Below are 20,623 nucleotides of genomic sequence, written 5' to 3'. Positions count from 1 at the left end.
TTATAATCAAGCGCCCGCGGTGTGATTGTAACGCCTTCTCGTGATGCTCGTGTCCCTCACTAAGTCTATCGCGGCCCCGGGACAGGGGTTCTTCTCCTGAGACGGCGCAGTTGCACTCTCGGCCGGTCCCCTTCCCCTCGGCTCTCTCGGCCGCCCCTGTGTCCTGGCCCGGCTGGGAGCCGGGTGGGCGCACAGAGCTGACCGTAGGTGCTGGACCCTCACCCCTGGCTCTTGGCGTGCAGCCTTCTGGGGCGTCCTTGTTATTCGTTATTTACTCTGGTCATCCACCTAATGCAATGTTAGGAAAAGGGAAGCGTGAGTCCGTTTTTGTTCATTGGAAAGTAACTTCACAGATGCTCTGGACCAGGCCTGAGCGCCGGGACAGGCTGTCCCTTAAGGGGTGTGTGCGCGCTCGTTTGCTTCTGGTTTTCTTTTTCTTTTTTTTTTTTTTTAACTTTTGGGTTTATTTATTCATTTATTTATGCCTGTGTTGGGTCTTCGTTTCTGTGCGAGGGCTTTCTCTAGTTGCGGCAAGTGGGGGCCGCTCTTCATCGCGGTGCGCGGGCCTCTCACCGTCGTGGCCTCTCCTGTTGCGGAGCACAGGCTCCAGACGCGCAGGCTCAGTAGTTGTGGCTCACGGGCCCAGTTGCTCCGCGGCATGTGGGATCCTCCCAGACCAGGGCTCGAACCAGTGTCCCTTGCATGCAGGCAGATTCTCAACCACTGCGCCACCAGGGAAGCCCCTGGTTTTCTTTTGTTGTTGGTTATTTCTTTGGGGTTTTCGTTTTGTGTTTCAAACCAGTGTTATACCATCAAAGATGTTTCCCCTGATATAACCTTACACTGGCACCAGTCTGGAGAGGAGGGTATTGGGCAGTGAGGAAACGACCCAAATGCCTGAGAAAACAACGCCTGGGGGTGGGGCAAGGGGGCCGGGTTGGGGGGAGGACGCCTAACACTGACTCAGTGATAATGAAACTTGGAGAGTGTGGCCTGTCTCTTCTAAGAATTTCCAAGATCCTTCATTAAAAAAAAAGCATTTATTATTGAAGATTTCATATCCACACTAATGTAGAGAGAATGGTATAATAGGCCCACCAGCTGGGTTTTACACTTACTAAGTCATGGTCAGTCTCATGTATATCCCTGCCCACTCCCTCTCCTTCCCACCACCTCCATTATTTTGAGGTGAATCCTGTAAATAAACCATTCATTTATAATATTCTAGTTTACCTCACAATAGCCTTACGATCTAGGGAATTTTACAGGTGGATAACCTGGGCCCCAGAGAGGCAAACAGATTTTACTCAGTGTCATTTTCAAAGCCTGTCCACAAAATGCTCCCATACACTTCAGCCCTGCAGAGTAGGTAGGAATAATTATTCTATGCATGACAAAAAACCAGAGAAGCTTATTTATTCCTGCCCAAGTCACATGGTTACTAAGGGACAGAATCAGCCCTGAGACCTAGAATTCTGAATTCCTTTTCTACTTTGTCACACAACTTCCCACAAACTCGGAGCACTCCCTGGTGGCAGGGTCTGCACTTTGCTGTCACTGCAGTGCCATTCTGTAGGGACACGTGTTGGTGTTTGACTTCCCAGCACCTGCAGAACCTCTTTTCTGTGTTTGAGAAAATTACCGCCTTACGGCAAGATCTGTTCCCCTTACAGCTGAGCTGGGATCAGCCAATCAGACACAACCACCTAGGACTTTTTTTTTTTTTAATAAAGATACTTTTCATTTATTATTTATTTATTTATTTTTGGCTGCATTTGGTCTTTGTTGCTGCGTGCAGGCTTCCTCTGGTTGCGGCGAGTGGGGGCTGCTCTTGGTTGCGGTGTGCAGGCTTCTCACTGCGGTGGCTTCTCTTGTTGCAGAGCACGGGCTCTAGGCCCGCAGGCTTCAGTAGTTGTGGCGCACAGGCTCAGTAGTTGTGGCACACGGGCTCAGTAGTTGTGGCACGCGGGCTCAGTAGTTGTGGCTCGCGGGCTCAGTAGTTGTGGCTCGCGGGTTTAGCTGCTCCGCGGCATGTGGATCCTCCCAGACCAGGGCTCAAACCCGTGTCGCCTGCATTGGCAGGCGGATTCTTAACCAGTGGGCCACCAGGGAAGTCCCACCTAGGACTTTATAGATGGAGAGCTAGTGATGTCCAGGAGCAGGGACAGATGGTGACAGAGGTGTCCCCTGCGAACATCCAGTCTCCAGGGGCAGCAGAGACACTGAATCCAGCTGCAGCGCTCAGCTGCCAGTGCTGGCGGTGGTGCTGGTGACAGCTGTGGGTGACCACGATGACGTCCTCACCTGAATCGCCCTGAGGCGTGTTTTGACTGGGTTCTGAAGGTTAGCTTCCCTTTGTCCCTGTCTGTTCGCTGAGCCCGGTTCCCCAACTTTCCCAGAGATTCCATGAGTTGTCTGATATCTTATTGATAAATTTCATTTCTTTGAAAAGCAAAAACACTTTCAATTGCTTGCCTTAGAGACCCTAACTGACCCAGACTCCCCGAGTTTCCAGCTCCACGAGAGTTTGGCCGGCCTCTTTCAAATGGCAAGAGGGGGGAATGTCCGCAATCAGCTAGGGTTTGCACGGGGTGGCCGGCACTTGCGCGAACACCTGTCATTTCAGGTAGAGGAAAGGCGAGCTCGTCAGCTGATGTCACCGCAGAGTGTGTTCTGAAGGCAGGGCTTTCCCTACGCCTTCTCTCTTGCCTCCCTAGCCACGCTCCCCGGCCTGCCCTGAAGATGCCACTGTTGCTCTTCTGCTTGCAGATCCAAGTGCCTAACGGAGGCTGCTAGCAAGCCGGCTTCTTGCCTGGGCGCTGCGAGAGCTCTGTGTCTTTGACTCCTTATTCTCCACATCTCCTTTTCCATCCTCCCTGCATTGAAGAGGCAGCCCTTTCCTCTTCCGCATTCCGCTTTGTCACCCCATAAAACCAGGATGTGGGCAGAGAGCTCAGCTTCAGCAGCTAGGCAAGGAACTGAGCTGAACCAGGGGCAGAGAGGAGAAATAGTCTTTTATTTATTTTTTCTCTCAGGGAGGCACACAGGTAAGAGGCACCTCCTCGTTTTTTTGCCATCTTTTAATTTTGGCCTAGAGATGAGTGCATATGTGTGTATCGTGTGGCAGCTCGTGATGTCAGATTTTCTTCCTTTCACGTTAAATCTCTTTGGGTAGAATTTTAAGTATCCAGTATTTAAGTTCAAGAGATTACATGTAGATCCCCCTGGGCTCCTGAAGTCAAACCTAGGCATTCTGCCAGTTATAATAGCTGTAGTTTGGAGCACCACCTAGGCACTCTGCATATATCTTTAATTCTCGCAATAATTCTATAGCAGAGGTGGTCCTACACTCATTTGATTGGTAAAGCAAGGTTCAGCAGGACCAGGGAGTCCATCTGAGATTACACAGGTAGTCGACGGCTGAGTGTGTCTTCAGATCCCAGTTAGTTTGACTCTACAGTCCTTGATCTTTGTTGTATCGTTAGCTTCAAAGAAAATTTCAGAACATCAAGAGCCAGAAGAGCCAAACAATTCTGAAGCAAAATTCAGATGGTACCCACACTGCCTCCTGCCCTTTGCCTAAAGGTGGGGCTTTACAAGTACAAGCAGGTACTTCCCTGGTGGCGCAGTGGTTAAGAATCCGCCTGCCAATGCAGGGGATATGGGTTCTATCCCTGGCCCGGGAAGATCCCACATGCCGCGGAGCAACTAAGCGCATGCGCCACAGCTACTGAGCCTGCACTCTAGAGCCTGTGAGCCACAACTGCTGAGCCTGCGAGCCACAACTACTGAAGCCTGTGTGCCTAGAGCCCGTGCTCCGCAACAAGAGAAGCCACCGCAACGAGAAGGAGAGTAGCCCCGGCTCGCAGCAACTAGAGAAAGCCCACGCACAGCAATGAAGACCCAATGCAGCCAAAAATAGATTTAAAAAATAAATAAATTTATTAAAAAAAGAAATACAAGGACAGGCAGTTGGGGGACCCAAGCTGGAGCGGCTCTCCAGTGATTTGGGGGGCAGATGACACGTGGGGTGGCCATGCCTGGGAGCCAAGTTGTCTGCATGCTCGAGGGCTGTCTTTTAAAACTGGGAGCATGTTCTGATAGTTTCACTTTCTCTGGGCCCATCAGCACTGTTATCTCACTCAGAACATTGAGGGGGCGGATTTCTCCCTACTTTTTAATAGAAATATAGCAAGCAAGCCAGCATGATGCCTAAAATAGAATGGTTTTTTGAAAACAGATTTTTGCAGATACCACATGTCCTTCTTTTATGCGTTATGTGGTCTAGCATCTGGACCTTGGCTCCCTGACTAAATGATTCAATAAATATTTGCAGAATGAGTGAATGGCGTCATACATATATGTCACATAATCACAAAGTATCTGCTCAAAGGACGCATTGGAAAAGGCAAAAGAATCTTTTGTCATCAGTTGCCTAATAGCTGAAATACTAAAAAAGTAAGACAGTTTTCACCTATGTCACACCCCCTTCGATGCCTTGTTTCAGTACCTCTTCTTTTAGGGAAGGTAGCTGCTTCTCTGGCCTGTCAGTGTGCAGTATGAAGCGTGAACCTGCTGAGTCTTACATCTGTCTGTACTCGGATGTTGTTGGAGGGAAGGCTGTTTTCTCATACGATGAGGAGGGAATGGGGGCTGGGCACACCAGAGGAGAGATGATAAATGGAAGAGCCAAAGTAACTGAGGAAAATTAAAATAAATTTAACTGGGGCTCAGCTAGGAGAAATGGCAAGGGAGAAAGCAAGATGGTAGAAAAAAAAAAACGGAGAGGAATCTGACAAAAAATTAACAGAAGGCAAAGCAAAGAAAGGGAAATTTGATCTGGTAAAGGATAGACTGTGTCAATAAAAGCAGTGTGAGGGGCCGGACAGAAGATTGAGTTATGCACTGCTGCCCGGTGTGATTGAGACATTTGGTGTTTGCCCTCCCCTTGGCTGACATGCCAACGGGATAAGAGAGCCTCGCCAGAGGTAGTCTTGACATCTTCATGTCAGTGTTTATCAGCCTGTGTCAACTGGAGGTGACATTTGTCGTAGAAGGGATGGTTATTTGACTTAACTGTTGGCAGATAACTGAGACCCTGCCTTCAACAAATAGCCTGGCAGGCATCACACCTGATAGAGGGAGCCTGGGTGTCTGGGCTACACACATTCTCAACACCTTGACTAAAAAGGATGATATCGAAAAATCACACTCCAAGCATTTTACCCTTAATTAGTGTGTATTTGAGTACCTACTGTTGTAACTAGCTCTGTGTTGGATGCATGGAGGATATAAAAGGTATTTGATGAAAAGCCAATGATTCTGACACAAGCTCTCACTTCTTTTCAAGTCTCCTACACTGTCTTTTCCCCTTCCCCACCATTCCACCCTAGCTGATGAGCCTTCTCACAGGTATGGAGAAAACAGAAGTAATCAGGAAAGTCCTCATGTTAAATCTACTAAATCTAACTCTGGATCTCACCCCTCCCACCTCTCAAAGACCTCACCCCCTTCTCTCTCCTCCATAATTTTCTCCTTCTCAGCTAGATTGTTCCCATTATCTCAGAAATATTCCCTAGTGTCTCCCATCTTATAAACATGCTCTTTTGTCTCCCAGTCTCCTTCCAGCCCCTGCCCATTTCTCCTTCCCTCATCACAACGGAAGGTCTTGACCTTTGGTAATTGCTGTCTCCACAAGGCGCCTCCCATTCTCTTCTCCAACACCATCCATTAGGGATCTTCGCATCATCACCGCATCCACTAAAAGACCTCCCTCCCCGTCTTGTCAGTTTCAGTAGTCGCTTCTCAGTTTTTGGACTTTTCAGCAGCGCGGCTGACCTGCCCCTTGTGGACACAGTTGCCTTTTGATTTCTCTCAAGACACGCTCCACTAGCTTTCCTCTTACCTCACTAGGCCTGTCTTCTCAATCACTTTTGCTGGCTCTTCTTCCTTTGTGTGACCTCTTAATGTTGCATGGACCCAGGCTCAAGCCTTAGCACTGGTCTCTTCTTGGTCCTCAGTCCCTGTTAGGTGATTCCATCCTGTCCTGTCGCCTAAAGACCTAGAGGGTTACTCCCGTGGTTCAGATGGAAATTATGATGGCAGTGGAAATGGAGAGAACGGAACAGATGTTTGCAGATGACTCCGACATTTGTTACTCCAGCCCTGTGCTCCTGGATTATATATACATCTAGCCACCTCCTTAGACTCTCCACTTGGATGTCTAAGAGAAGTCTCAAATCTAACACGTCCAAAATAATAATTCTCTTCCTGCCATCCACCCTGTACTCTTCTCCAAGTCAACCCTATCTCAGGAAATGGCACCACCCAGTTATTCCTGGCTAAAACCCAGGCATAATCCTCCATCCCTCTCTCTCACTATCCACACCTAATCCATCTACAAATCCTATAGACTCTTCCTCCAAAACAGGGGTTGATGCAATTTAACTATGAAGAGGCAGATAGTCAATGGGTTTTGCAGGCCCTGTGGTCTCCATTACAACTATCCTACAAGGCCACTGTAGCAGGAAATCCGCAGTAGACAGTAGGTAAATGAATGGGCGTGGCTGAGTTCCAATGACATTTCATTGACAAAAGCAGGCAGAGGGCCAGGTTTGGCCCATGGACAATAGCTTGCTGACCCCAGATCCAAAATATATCCCTGTCCTTTTCCATCTCCACTGTCACTGCCCGAGTCCAGGTCATCAGCTTCTGATCTGAGCCACTCGGATTACCTTTTTTTTTTTCTTTTAGTTTTTTTTTTTTTGGCCACCCCACGTGGCACGCAGGATCTTAGTTCCCAGACCAGTGATCAAACCCGTGCCCTCTGCAGTGAAAGCACAAGTCTTAACCACTGGACTGCTGGAGAAGTCCCTCAGATTACCTTCTAATTCCCCCTGTTTCTACTCCTGTCCCATTAGTGACTCTCCTCACTATAGAAGCAAGCTGAATCTTTCAAAAGTATAAATCAGGGCTTGTGTGTCCCCTGCTTCAAACCTCCAGTGGCTTCCCAGCCCTCTGGGTCAGGTTCCAACTCCTATCAAAGACCTTCAAGACCCTGCATGACCTGTCCCCATCCCATCCCACCCCTCTCTCGCTCTATTCCAGCCTCACTGGTCTTCTTTCTGTTTCATAAACAGGGCTTGGTTCACTCTTTTCTAAGGCCTTTGCTCTGGCTGTTTCTTCTACCAGATCTTCACATGGCGGTTGCCTCCTCTGAGAAGCCTGCCTGGGCCACGCCAATCCAAAGTAGGAAACGTTAACATTTATAAAGGGCTCACTATATGTCAGCCAGTGTTATAAACTCTGAATATGAATTATCTTATTCAGTTCTCACAAAAAGACCTCTGAACTAGATCCTGTTCTTATCTCCACTTTATTGAAGAGGAAATTGGGGCCAAGGGAGATTGTATAATTTGCCCCAAATGATTGAGGAAGTAGCAGAGCTGAGATATAGACCAGGCGGTCTGGCTCTGGGGTCCATGACCTTAGGCACCGCTCTTTACTGTCTATGTATTTTTATCATAGCATTTGTCACTGTGTTGTGATTACATCTTCATTTATTTGTGCTTTTGTTTGTTGAGTGTCTCCCCTACAACAAAAAGCGTAGATCTTGTCTGTCTTTTATCTCATCAAATTCCCAGCTTCTAGAACAGTGTCTGACACACAGTAGCCATTCAATACTTGCTGAGTGCATGAACAATAATTTAACTTTGTAGCAAAGTAATTTATTGGTATGCTGACAAACCTGTAAATATTCAGAGTACACCTTACCTTAGAATTCCTATGAAAGAAAGGAATAGATTCATTACTCTAATTTCAGAAATGTTGAATTAATTCATAATCTGATCAGCCCTCCCCTCTCCCCCAAAATATGTGAATTCTTTGGAATTTTTTAAAAAATAAATGTATTTATTTTACTTATTTATTTATTTTTGGCTGCGTTGGGTCTTCGGTGCTGCACGTGGGCTTCCTCTCTAGTTGCAGCGAGCGGGGGCTACTCGTCGTTGCGGTGCACAAGCTTCTCATTGCAGTGGCTTCTCGTTGTGGAACACGGGCTCTAGGCGCGCGGGCTCAGTAGTTGTGGCGCATGGGCTTAGTTGCTCCTCAGCATGTGGGATCTTCCCGGACCAGGGCTTGAACCCGTGTCCCCGGCACTGGCATGCAGATTCTTTTTTTTTTTCCTGGCTTTTAAAAAAATTTTATTTTATTTTATTTACTTATTTATGGCTGTGCTGGGTCTTCGTTTCTGTGCGAGGGCCTTCTCTAGTTGCGGCAGGTGGGGGCCACTGTTCGTCGCGGTGCGCGGGCCTCTCACTATCGCGGCCTCTCTTGTTGCGGAGCACAGGCTCCAGACACGCAGGCTCAGTAATTGTGGCTCACGGGCCCAGTTGCTCCGCGGCATGTGGGATCCTCCCAGACCAGGGCTTGAGCCTGTGTCCCCTGCATTGGCAGGCAGGTTCTCAACCACTGCGCCACCAGGGAAGCCCGGCAGGCGGATTCTTAACCACTGCGCCATCAGGGAAGCCCCTCTTTGGGCTTTTGAATGTTACTTACGGAATTAGAATAGACTCCTGTCCATTTAACCTTCTTATTCCCTTATCCTGTTGCTTCTGGGCTATGTATGAGTGTATTCATACACGTTGATACTCCAGGACAGCAGTCCTGAGGGTCAGGATAAGTTCAAGGGAAGGTGGTCCCTTCCAGTGTGGTTGAATGTTTTCAACTTAAGGACAGATCTATAAGAGAAGTTGTTTTCTTACAGTAATCCTGCCCTTGCCTGACCTAGAGAAGTACTATGGCCTCCCAGGCACCCGTGGCTGCCTCCTGAGAATATTCAGCTGTAATGATGACGGTTTGGTGGGATATTTCCCTCTTGGATACAGCGTAACTGGAGAAATAGCTTGGGAGGAAGCAGTTTTCAAGTCTACCTTTCCTAGGGATGAGCCATTGTCAGGATTACGTCCCATCCTGGGATTCACACAACCTAAAATTATAATTGTCAACTAAGGAGGGCTTAGAACATTGAGAGTTCAAAGACTCCAACTGGGGAAATCAGATCCCTGAGGAAACTGCAGGGTTTTAGGAGGAGGTGTGCTTGCAGGAAGCTCTATTTCTACTGGGACGTGAAGTTTGTTTGTTTTTGCTGTATTTGAAGTTGTACTAGGTAAATCAGAAGCAACCTGCTTGGCCCAAGGCTGGATGATAAAAGCCTCTGAATCCTCAGGCTCCAGAAAATTTGCAGTTTGGGTATTTGCAAATAGAGTTTGGGGGAAAATGCCACCAGTTGACTAAAATGTGTTGAATAGCCTGGGTTTTTTGATGTGCTTTTGGTATAGGTGGCGGTTGTGGAAGAGTGCACTACTTGACCTTGGAATTTGAAAAGTCGTGCTGATGAGTTTACATCTTGCAAAGGGAGATCATACAGTTGCGTTCTGCGTCGGCCATGCCCAAAGCAGAATCTTTGGGTGTTGGGATCCCGGGTAGGGGGGTGTCTCAGGAGGGGCCACATCCTGATTCTCCATCCCTCACCCCATCCGTTCTGCGCCCCTCTCTGGAGGCTGCCCTCTCTGCACTGCCTCCTTTGGCCCTCTTGCCTTCCGGTTCTGGTTGAATTCAGCCACGGGAGTGTTCCCGACCAGGATTCTTGGCCTCCTTAATCGATAGAAATTGACCAGAGGCCAGACAAGAAATTCAGGCAAGGCTTTATTGGGGTCCCTGCTGCAGCAGCGGAGAGTGAAAACAGGTAACAGGTTCCCCTGCTCACTCACCCTGAGGGGGGTTGAGCTGGTTCCTTATATGGGGTGAGGGTGGGGTATATCCAGGGGTCGGGCCGGAGGGGTGGCTTGGGGGTTTTGCCCACCCCCTTGGTGGTGCTGTGTGCAGGGGGCCTGCACAGTACCCTGCTTTTGCTCCGGACACCCTGTCTTTGCTCCCAGCCCCTCAGAAGTGTCAGTTGTGTTTTTGGTCTTCTTGTATCTTGTTGTTCATAGTTTGCCCCAACTGCGCATGCACGCAGTTATTTTTAGTCCCTTATAGTTTCTTTGTATTTTGTTGCTTGAGGAGACGTGTGTTCGGGCGCGAGCAGTGCAGCAAAGGGCCCCAGGTCCCAGCCTGTCTCAAGCGGTGCAGCAAAGGGTTCCAGGTCCCAGGTCCCAGGCTGTCTCAGGAGGAGAGCCAAAGGATGCACTGCGATTCTGGCCGAATTACTTTACAGGCACAGCTCCCGTTGGGTCTTTCCTTCCCCATGGCTTGTGCTCTCACTCGGCTGGTGAAGTCCTCCATCCTTACCTGGTCTCCGGGCTCCTCATCTATCTCTTGCTGATTCCCTGACACCTCCCCATCCCTGATACGCAGCTCCTTCATCACATTCATTTTAGTTAAACCCCTCTGAGTGTGCCATCTGTTTCCAGCTGGACCCGTGAGCGATACAGATGGTTATAGACCCGGGATTAACGGCGTGATCCTCTCCCTCTGATTAGCACCAGGCCCCAGGCCAAACCACGTTTTCACCCGGGAGGAAGAACAAAGAACTCAGATATTTAGAACATGCCGTGAACCCTAAGTTTCTAGAACACTTGGACAATATGAGGCTCTGTTTACGGAGGTGAGACGTTATATCCCTGGTCCATTCGGGCAGAGACTGAAGTTTAGTCAGGCTTAGCTGAGGAGGAAAGCCCTCTAGCCAGAAAGGAACACTCTGTGTAGATAGAAATCGTGTAGCACCTTATCGGCAGACACATAATGCATTTACTTTTCTGCACCGGACTTGCTTTCACCTGGCATCACATGGTCGGTTGTGTTAGTGCCAGCTGAGCTTTCCTAATGGCAGGATTAGAAGCCATGGTTTAATATTAGCCAATTTTGAAAATGGTTGGTGGTTTAATAACCCAAAATTTTCTGGTCTTCTCTTGCTGCGATTCAAGGTGAGGGGAATTTCATGTTTACTGGACACCCCTGTGTACCTGGTGATGTGATAAATTATTTAAAATATTTTTTTTCAGCCCGTCTTTACACCACTCTGGGAGGTAGGTGGCGTGATCCCTGTTCTGCAGACAGGGAAGCAGGGGCTTGGGAATGTCAGGCCCAGGCTCCAGGTCACACCTCCCATAGGTGGAAGTGCAGTGATGTGGTTAAGAAATCAGGTTCTGGGCAAGTGATGTAAGTACTCTATGCCTCAGTTTCCTCATCCATAGAATGGGGGTAACAGTTGGACCATAGAGCTCTTGTGGTAACTGAATGCGATGATGAATATAAAGTGCTTAGAACAGGACTCAGTGCATCCAGAAGTTAGCTAATTTTCTTTTCTGATTTTAACAGTCTAATTCATAGTTAAGATTCTGTTTTAAGTACCTGGAAATTTTTGTTATGTTTTGATTTTGAGTGAAAGAAATGATGAGAAGGTGATAAAAAGTCATTTTTTTTGACCTGATTTTGAAACTCTTGACATTTCTCTGTCAGTTTTGCTGTCAGCAAAGCTAACATGTCTTTATGACATTTTTAGAGCATCCCTTTCATCATCTGCTTTACAGTGACTTAGTCATGCTATTTAAATCAGGTTACAAAATCTGGAAGAAATCAGATGGGATCGTTAAAAACTGTCTGTGAACAAAATGAGACTCACCGGTGGTTGTTTTTAAGCCTTTTCTTTTCTTTTGCTACTGGACAAATGATGGCTAAGACATCTAGGAAATGTTTTGTACACTCTTTTGGGTGCTGGGAGTTTTAAGACAAATTGTAAAATTGTAAAGTTTACAGTTCCGTGTTTTAGGAAACCTGGGGAGTGTGGGTTATGTCACCTAGGACTCTGGCCCATTTTCCTGAATCTCTGAAGTCTTTTCCAGAAGTAGGTGGGAACCGAGGTGAGTCTGCATAGCTGGCCTCTTGAACAAACTTCACCCTAAGTCCCTTAATTGAGGGTGTGATTTCATGTGAAGGCAGTTTATAAAACAGTACACTTGCAAAAATAAATAAAGTCACTAAAAAAATATTTGCTTTCTGCTTTCTAGTATATAGAATCAATTGTAACAGCAAAGATCGAGGTAAATTTATCTGACAGGAAACACATGCAATTACCAAGGATGGTGCAGCTTATTTGAAAACACAAGCAATATTAGCTATTTTGTCTAAATACTGGCCATGCAGGAATGACATATTAGCAAAAATAACCACATTCAAGACGTCATGAGAATAGTAAAAATATCTAGCTTCTGTGCACACCTATGCTCGGCATATTAAAACCATCCATCATAGCACATAATTAAAACTGTTTTGCTGTTGGGGCTGCTGAAGGCTTTTTCTGGATGTCCCAGGTTTCCTCATATGCGTAGAGCATGGAAGGAATTTCTTTATCTCCACCGCCTTCAGAAAGGGGGGGGGGGGACCAGGAACAAAGCTGGGATCTCTCAAAGGAACCGAAAAGGGGGCGAATTGCACGTGAGAGCGTGTGTGAAGAGTCTTGTCTCCTTTGATGATGATTGATCTACTGTTTGTCAAAACCTGCTGTTGTTTACGGTGAGTGACAGCTGGGGAGCGATGGATAGATTAACTATGGAAGAGGAGTGAGGATAATTGAGGAAAAATGCACTCTGCCCACTAGACGACCTTCACCACGTTCTAAACGTCAACACCATAACTCTGCACACTGTTCTTCCCTAGTGAGATGGTTCCCAGGCTGCTGGAAACTCGAACAGAGACTCTTCCTGGGGAAAAAGCTTTCAGATCATTCTGGGTAGTTGAATCGTCTGCCGTTACTTTCTTTTTGTAAATTTTTATTGGAGCGTAGTTGCTTTACAACGATGTGTTCGTTTCTGCTATGCAGCCTACTCGGGATCAGATAGGGTGAGCTCGGTGGCCCTGTGGGGCTGCGCTGGCTGATTTCCTCCTCCAAACAGACGGGAAACCAGTCCTCGTTAGCAGGTTCTAACTGGGAACCTTCTCCTCCCGCTCAACCACGTATTAAACTGCTTCTGTCTGAGGCCGCGCAGTGATGGAAAGGATGGAGAGACGGGGAAGAAGAATGAACGAGGCCTGGCTCTGGACCATCCACCCGCAGGAGTACATGCCTCTCTGCTGTTTCCTTCAAAATCCGTTCCCAGCCTCATTTTTTAAAAAATATTTATTTAGGGCTTCCCTGGTGGCGCAGTGGTTAAGAATCCGCCTGCCAATGCAGGGGCATGGGTTCGATACCTGGTCCGGGAAGATCCCACATTGCCGCAGAGCAGCTAAGCCCCGTGCATCACAACTACTGAGCCCGCGAGCCACAACTACTGAAGCCCACGCGCCTAGAGCCCGTGCTCCGCAACAAGAGAAGCCACCGCAATGAGAAGCCCGCGCACCGCAACGAAGAGTAGCCCCCGCTCACTGCAACTAGAGAAAGCCCGCACGCAGCAACGAAGACCCAACGCAGCCAAAAATAATAAATAAATTAAATTAAGTTAAATTTTAAAAATATTTATTTATTTATTTGGCTGCGCTGGGTCTTGGTTGCGGCATGCGGGATCTAGTTCCCCGACCAGGGATCGAACCTGGGCCCCCTGCACTGGGAGCTCAGAGTCTTAACCACTGGACCACCAGGGAGGTCCCCCAGCCTCATTTTATGAAAATGAAGTGTCCCTCTCTATTTAAAGGTGGGCAGGTGGAATGCTCAAAAGGAGAAATCATTTCAAAAATTTCAAATTTTAAACGTAAATATTAGAGAATACTATTTGGAAAGATGGACAGAGGAAATAAAGGAAACGAACTCTGATAGGCTAAGTTTTAAGAAATGTGGGCTGTTCAAAGGCAGCCCGTCCCCTGTCTTGACTGGGCCTCTGGACCCTTACTGACCTTGACACCCTTTAAGAATGGAGCTGCCACTTCCGTGCCTTGCTTTGGTTCTTCTCTAGCAATTAGGATTTACTTTATCAGTCCCCGAGGCTGTAAGGAAGCCCTCGAGATCCCAAACCCTCTGAATACCCATCTCCATGTTGGCCCAACAGCCCAGAACCATGTTGCCGATGGCAAACCAGATTTTGGGTCTGCTCGGCTGTTCTAGAGCTGTTCTGTTCAAGATTGAGGAATGGGTTTCCTTGGTTGCAGAGATAGCCCCCAGCAACACGCCATGTGGCTGAGACGGGTGCCACCTTCCAGTCCTCAAGCCCTTGGAGCTGGGAGCAAGCAGAGGGGGTCGCGTGAAGGTGCAGGAGAGAAGGACAGTGAAACAGCTGTGGTCTGTCGCTTCCCAGAACGAGCCTGCGATAAACAGTACAGGGCCCATCCCCCTGGGAGAGCTGTTTAGGGGACTATTTTATTTTATTTTGTTTACTAATGAATCATTTATTCGAACAAGACAAAAACGTCTCCACATTGTTTCCTTTTATACAGGAAGTGGAACATTTCAAATATATTACTTTTTCTCTTTTTCAACAGATCTTATTTGAGTCTGGTCCCAGGAACTTCTTTTCATTCTAGGATTCACGTTTTAGTAACACACATGCACCCATTACAGCCAAAACAGCATACTGGAATTTCGGATAGTCATTCTTTATTATGGTGACAGTACCAACATATGGTAAAAGCCCTCTGGCTCTCCCCACTACGTCCTTCTTTTCGAGCCAGTTCTCGCCTTCTTTGTACGAACCTCTATCATCAACTTTAATATTACCTCCTTTAGTCAGAAATTCGATGTCTCCATTCTCTTTTTCATGAACTTTGATTACTCTGTGTACTATTGGAATGTAGGAGACTATTTTAATCTGCAAAAAAGCGTTTAAGTGGAAGCCAAAGTGAGTCTTCATCCAGTCTGAGCCTTTGCTCCACGAAGTGTCTAGACTCCCAAGTTGGCAGTGCAACTGAGACTAAGCTAACTTTAGATAATCTTGAGAATGAACCCTGGAGACTCCTGTTCATCGAAAAAGGCTGTAAGAAGACATTCTTCCCCATCACGTACTGGCTGGTACTTAAAATGCACGAGACGAGCTGATGTAGGCATCCCGAGCCATGGAAATGGACTGGGGTGGGGTCGGCGGATGAAGGGAGGACTTCTTTTATCTTGAAGACACTCTTTTGTGGAAGTGTGTTCACGGCTGAGAAGGAGAACTGTGATTCATTTTCTCGGTGGCCGAGCATCTCAGCTTCCCCCAAAATGTTCAACCTAAGATTTGCATTAGGAAGCGTGGCGGCAGGTGGGGAAGGCCTATGGAAACACTGTCCTTGATGAGAATCAATTTAAAAATTATTCGGAGTGACTTTTTTGCAAAGAAGTTGTCTTGTTTTTCTTATACAAATTTATTGCTGTGAGCAGGACCTGCACTTTAGGTTGGTTGACTAGTGGAGATGATAAACCTTTTGCCAACCCTATTTTTTTTTTTTTTTAAATTTTGAGGTGTTATTGCAGGGACAGCTGGCTGGGGCTAGGTGTGCAGTGTGTGACCTGGCACGGAATCCTCCAGGTGAAAAATGACTGCAGGCACAATGTCCCTCTCCCCTGCCAGAAAAAAATGACTCAATATCCTTAGACTTCAAATGAGTTAGTCAGATTCTAGTTCTCTTCCTCAGCTGAAAGCCTTGGAGAATCTCTGCATTGGAGGTCTTGCCCAAAAGATACAGAAGGTGCGTTGTGTGTGCACGTGAGTGTGTGTTACACGTCCACCTCCTATGTGTGTGCATGCACGTCATGGGCACACGTGTGAACGTGTCCTTCACGTGTATGTGCATCACACGTGTGTGCACGCGCTCCGTTGCGTCACCTGTGTGTGTCTGAGCGCACCCAGTGCAGCGAAGGTACCAGTTGAGCTGAACCTGAGAGCCTTGGAAGACAGTCCGTTTCTCCGGAGTAGTGGGATTCTGGTTAATGTTAAGAAAACAGCTAAGCCTTCGTTTTGTTATTTGAGAACCATTTGGGGTTCTTGTTAAAAAACAATATCCATTGGGCTTCCCTGGTGGCGCAGTGGTTGAGAATCTGCCTGCCAATGCAGGGGACGCGGGTTCAAGCCCTGGTCTGGGAAGATCCCACATGCCGCGGAGCAACTAAGCCCGTGAGCCACAACTACTGAGCCTGCGCGTCTGGAGCCTGTGCTCTGCCACAAGAGAGGCCGCGACAGTGAGAGGCCCGCGCACCACGATGAAGAGTGGCCCCCACTTGCCGCAACTAGAGAAAGCCCTCGCACAGAAATGAAGACCCAACACAGCCAAAAATAAATAAATAAATAAATAACTTTATAAAAACAAAAACAACAACAAAAAAACCCAATATCCGTGAGAAAAAATATCAGCTCTCTCAGGAACGACTATGTTCCCTGGCCTGGAGGATGAGGAGCCGCAAAGGAACTGATACCCAGCCGTCGGCCAGGTTGGGGGTGCAGGACACACTGTCCAGGAGGGCGTCGCTGCTCCTTTGTGGTATCTGGCGTCACTACAGGTGGTCCTGCTAATGGTGGCTCTTCTTCTTTTGAGACTCGCAGTCTTCTCTCAGGGGCCCCGTACCGGCTACCTTGTAATCTGTTCTTTGTAAGGACCTGGGACCACTGTGTCTTCTGCGTCCGGGCTACGATAGCCTTTTCTGGTAGCTCACAGCACGCCCCTCTTTCTCTCTTTGGTGACTGCCACTGCCAAGGGACCTTCTCTACTGCTTAAGGGATTGGAGGTCCCATCTCTGAATAACTGGAGTGGGTAAAGCCCTGGCAAGTCATTTCGGATTTCTTTTTAGGTGGGCCTTGCATCCCATTCCTTGACAGGCTTTTCGAAAAGGATGGGGCAATTCTATCTCTAACCAGTACATTCGTTTTCTGCTTCCAGCCCTTGTGGGATCAGGGTCACAGATAAGCCCCCTCTCCGGACCAGACACATATCCTGGCAAAGAGGTCTTTTCCTCCCCCGAGGCTGGCCCTTCAGTGATGCCAGGAGAGGAGAGAGATGAAAAAAATAAAGCCCCTCCTTCTCCATGAAAACTCCCTCTCTGCCCACCTGAACTTGAGCCTCTGTGTCATCAGCTTTCTCACGCTGAACATCTTTGTCCTACGGGAGCAGACGTTCGTGGAGCCCAGTGCTGAAGCTACAGCGTTTCCTTTAATGATGTTATACTCACTTGCAATCTTAGGAGAATCGATCATGTTTTCTATTCAAGTTGGTTAAGTCTTGGTTAATATTTACTCTGTTTTTAAGCCTACTTCAGATACCTACAACCCGACACGTCTAAACGAGGAAACTAGGTGCCCAGCCTGTGTTCAGTCACTGCCAAGTTCAAGGAAAGGGTGGGCAGTCAGTGCAATTGGTGGTGGGAGTGGCAGGTGTGAAAGCTTGGCCTTGAGCTGTTATTCTCAGCCCTGATGGTCTGCCGACTTGGGTAACTGCTATAAAAGCTTTTCAGCTGTAAGCAGAATACAGTCCCTGGTGCCTACTTTCTAGATGAGCTGCTAGGAAAAAAAAAAAAAAAAAAAAAATTAGAGGCTTTGCCTATAAGAATGTTCCCAGAAATTCACATATGAGAAGCAAAACAACTACTTAGGTGAAGGTTTGCTTTGCTAGAACGTTTGACAGGAAATTTGGTGTTTTTGAATCTGGCAAAAAATATGGATTAGACAAGTGGCTGATTATAAGTTATTACTTATAAGCCCAAATGCTTGGTCCGCTGAATATTGTGATTTTTTTGTGGTGATGCATGTTTCAGAAACACTCACCAGACCTTCTGCATCATGTAAGGAACCTTTTGAAGGTTCTCTCCCACCTTTCTTCAACAAGGCCAAAGTTCGTTTCTGTCTTTCATTGTAACTTGACGGTCTTGGTTGGACAGCCGCGTCTGGGGCTGATTACGAACATCTATCTTGACAGCCACCTACTTGCTACCTTTGTCAATGACCAGGCTGTACACTTTTCCAGCACGAGGCTCCTATTCAGGGCAACTGGGGCCGAAAGCTTCAATACCTGTATTCTGTCTTGGAGGAGAGGATGAATCTGTGTTAGCAGACCCCAGCTCACTGCCAGCTCTGAAGTCCCAGCCACCAGCCTACGTTTTCTTCTCTGCCTACCACTTATGAGAGATAAATAAGTTTATGCAAAAACAAAAAGAGGTACAATTATAAGATGACACTGTAGGGAAAGTTGTTACGCAAAAATGCATGCGATAAACTATTATGTATAGGATGGATAAACAACAAGGTCCTACTGTGTAGCACAGAGAACTTATTCAATATCCTATGATAAACCATAATGGAAAAGAATATAAAAAAATAATATATATAACTGAATCACTTTGCTGTATAGCAGAAATTAATATGACTTTGTAAATTAACTATATTTCAATTAAAAAAAATTTTAAATGCATGCAGCAAAATCACACATCGTTACTCAAGATCAGCTACAAGTTCAACTCAGAACTGCCTAGCAGTCACAACTAATGGAGCGTGACTCCTCCTCCTTCTCTTTTCTTCTTCATAAAAACAAGCAAAAGAAAGAAATGCAGCATCCTTCTATCCTCCAGTGTCCTTGTCCTCGTGTCCTCTTAGACTGTCCCAAGCTATGGCATGAACCTCACCAAAGTTCCAACCCCATGTCCAGTATTACTCAGCTCTCTGTGTTACTGAAATTGTGTTTAACATCATTGTGCTTAACATCATTCCACACAGGCCCCAATGTCCTATCATCTCTCCTGATACCTTTCTCACTACATCCGCTTAGGTTTAATCAGCTCTTCACCACCCATGCGAATGGAAGGTAAGTAGTAGCTTGCATAACCCAAATGCTCAGATATCCTAAAATCAGTGGAGTACATCACTTTTTATTCTCTCCTGGCATCCAGCAGATCTGTCTTCATAATTACATGTTGAGTGGAGGCTAGGATTAAATTTTGGAACTAAAATGGTGTTGACATTTAAATGAAAATGTGTATCCCCTCTTTTGAAGAAAAGAAATCAACCGGAGAGCCAATCATCCTAGAAAGAGATAGTTCACAAAGTGGAGAATATCTCCTCATAAAGTAAAAACCTGACTTCTTATTTGGACAGAATTATAACGTCAGGCTGAAAGGCCCCGTTGTATAGCCTTAGGATGATCATTCTGCTGCTGAATACCCGCCATCTACCTGGGTATGTGTTTTAAGACTTTAGATGGCTGCTTTGGACCCTGGCCTCCTTGCAGGCAGTTTCTCTGATTGCAGGGGCAGGAGTGCTATAGAATTAGTCTATCTGTCTTGAAATTATTTCTACAGATTTCTTGGTCCCTTGGAATCACTTCTCTAAGTAAATGTCAGCGTTTATGCAAAGACCCAGGAACATCACATATTACAATAATGGTAAAGTTGGGTTTAAAGCATTTCATTGCAAATCTTTGCTTGTTTTTATGAAAGAGGAGAAGGGAGGAGGAGGAGGGGGAGTCACTCTCCATTAGTTGTGGCTGCTAAGAGGTCCTGAGCTGACCTTGCAGCTGACCTTTCCTTTGGTAACCTTGTGGGATTTTAGTGAATGCATTTTTTTTTGGCATGTGGCATCTTAGTTCCCTGACCAGGGATTGAACCTACGCCGCCTGCAGTGGAAGCGTGGAGTCGTAACCACTGGACTGCCAGGGAAGTCCCTACGGCATGCGTTTTGTGTAACAACTTTCCAGATAGTCTCATCTTACAATTGTACCTCTTTTTATTTTTTTTATTTTTTTTGGGGGGGGGGGATTTTTTTTTTTTTTTATTCAAGCAGAAAGTCACAAAAATTATAATCATCCTCATCAGTTCACTCAGTCCCATGTAATTAATTTTTTTTTCATCTTGATCTTCTGTTAGCACTTTTATGAATTCATCAGTTTTCCACTAGAGCCTCTTTTTATTTTTGCATGGATTTATCTATCATTATTTATTGAACATATTTTCTGGGCCACAGTGCTTTTGGGAATGAGGTGGCATGAATTACATAGGCAGATAGAAGAAAAGCAGCACCATAGCCACAGGTGGAGCTCTTAGTCTTTCTAACTGTCAGGCAGCCCTTGCTTAGGGAGCCAGAAGAGGCAAGCTCACTCCTAAATATGGTATAATTGATACGTGAGACACTAAGAGTGAGGCTTTCATACAAACCTAGAGACGATGGCATCCTTGCAAACACCCGAGTGTGTATTTCTTTGTACTCTGGAAATTGTGATCAGCCAATGAAATGGGCATCATCTCTTTTCTTATTGCTTGTATACAAGCCCATCTACAATTTCAGGGACAGAAAAACGTCACTGACGGTGTGAAGTGCCTGTCTGTAACAGTGCTTGAGGAGTAGCTCAGGGAATCCGTGGATTAAAGGTCGATGTTTAGTGTGTCTGTTGTGGGTGAGCAAGGTGGCATGGCCATACCCGTGAGGGATGGGGCTCCCTCCAATGCTCACACCTACACACCCCTACATGCTGCGTATTTATTGGCTGTTGCGTACGGTGATGTTTTAGGAACAATGTCCTCGGGTCTTTCTCGTGCACTGTGATTTTCTTAGTGCCCAGCTTTGTATCCAGTTCTTAAAAAGCCGCTTTAAGGGGTTGTTGAATTACATTTCCATTTTCTTTCATTGGAAAGCCATGTCTGGCATTAAAAAAAAAAAAAGCTGTTTCATGGTTTCTCGTAAAGGTGCAATTTTACTTCGTTCTTATTCATTTATTTTCACAGTGGGGAGAATAAAACTGTTTC

General features: G+C 46.5%; 1 protein-coding gene across 2 annotated transcripts in view; it reads left to right on the top strand.

Annotated features, from left to right (window-relative positions):
* Positions 1-20,623, top strand: part of SLC39A11 (solute carrier family 39 member 11) — a 422,853-nt gene that overhangs the window by 767 nt on the left and 401,463 nt on the right. The gene's annotated exons all lie outside the window — the stretch shown is intronic.

This window comes from Eschrichtius robustus, chromosome 20 (assembly GCF_028021215.1).
Source record: "Eschrichtius robustus isolate mEscRob2 chromosome 20, mEscRob2.pri, whole genome shotgun sequence".
Taxonomy (NCBI): Eukaryota; Metazoa; Chordata; class Mammalia; order Artiodactyla; family Eschrichtiidae; genus Eschrichtius; species Eschrichtius robustus.
Note: the sequence above shows the minus strand (reverse complement) of the source record. Positions and strands in the feature narration are given on the sequence as shown.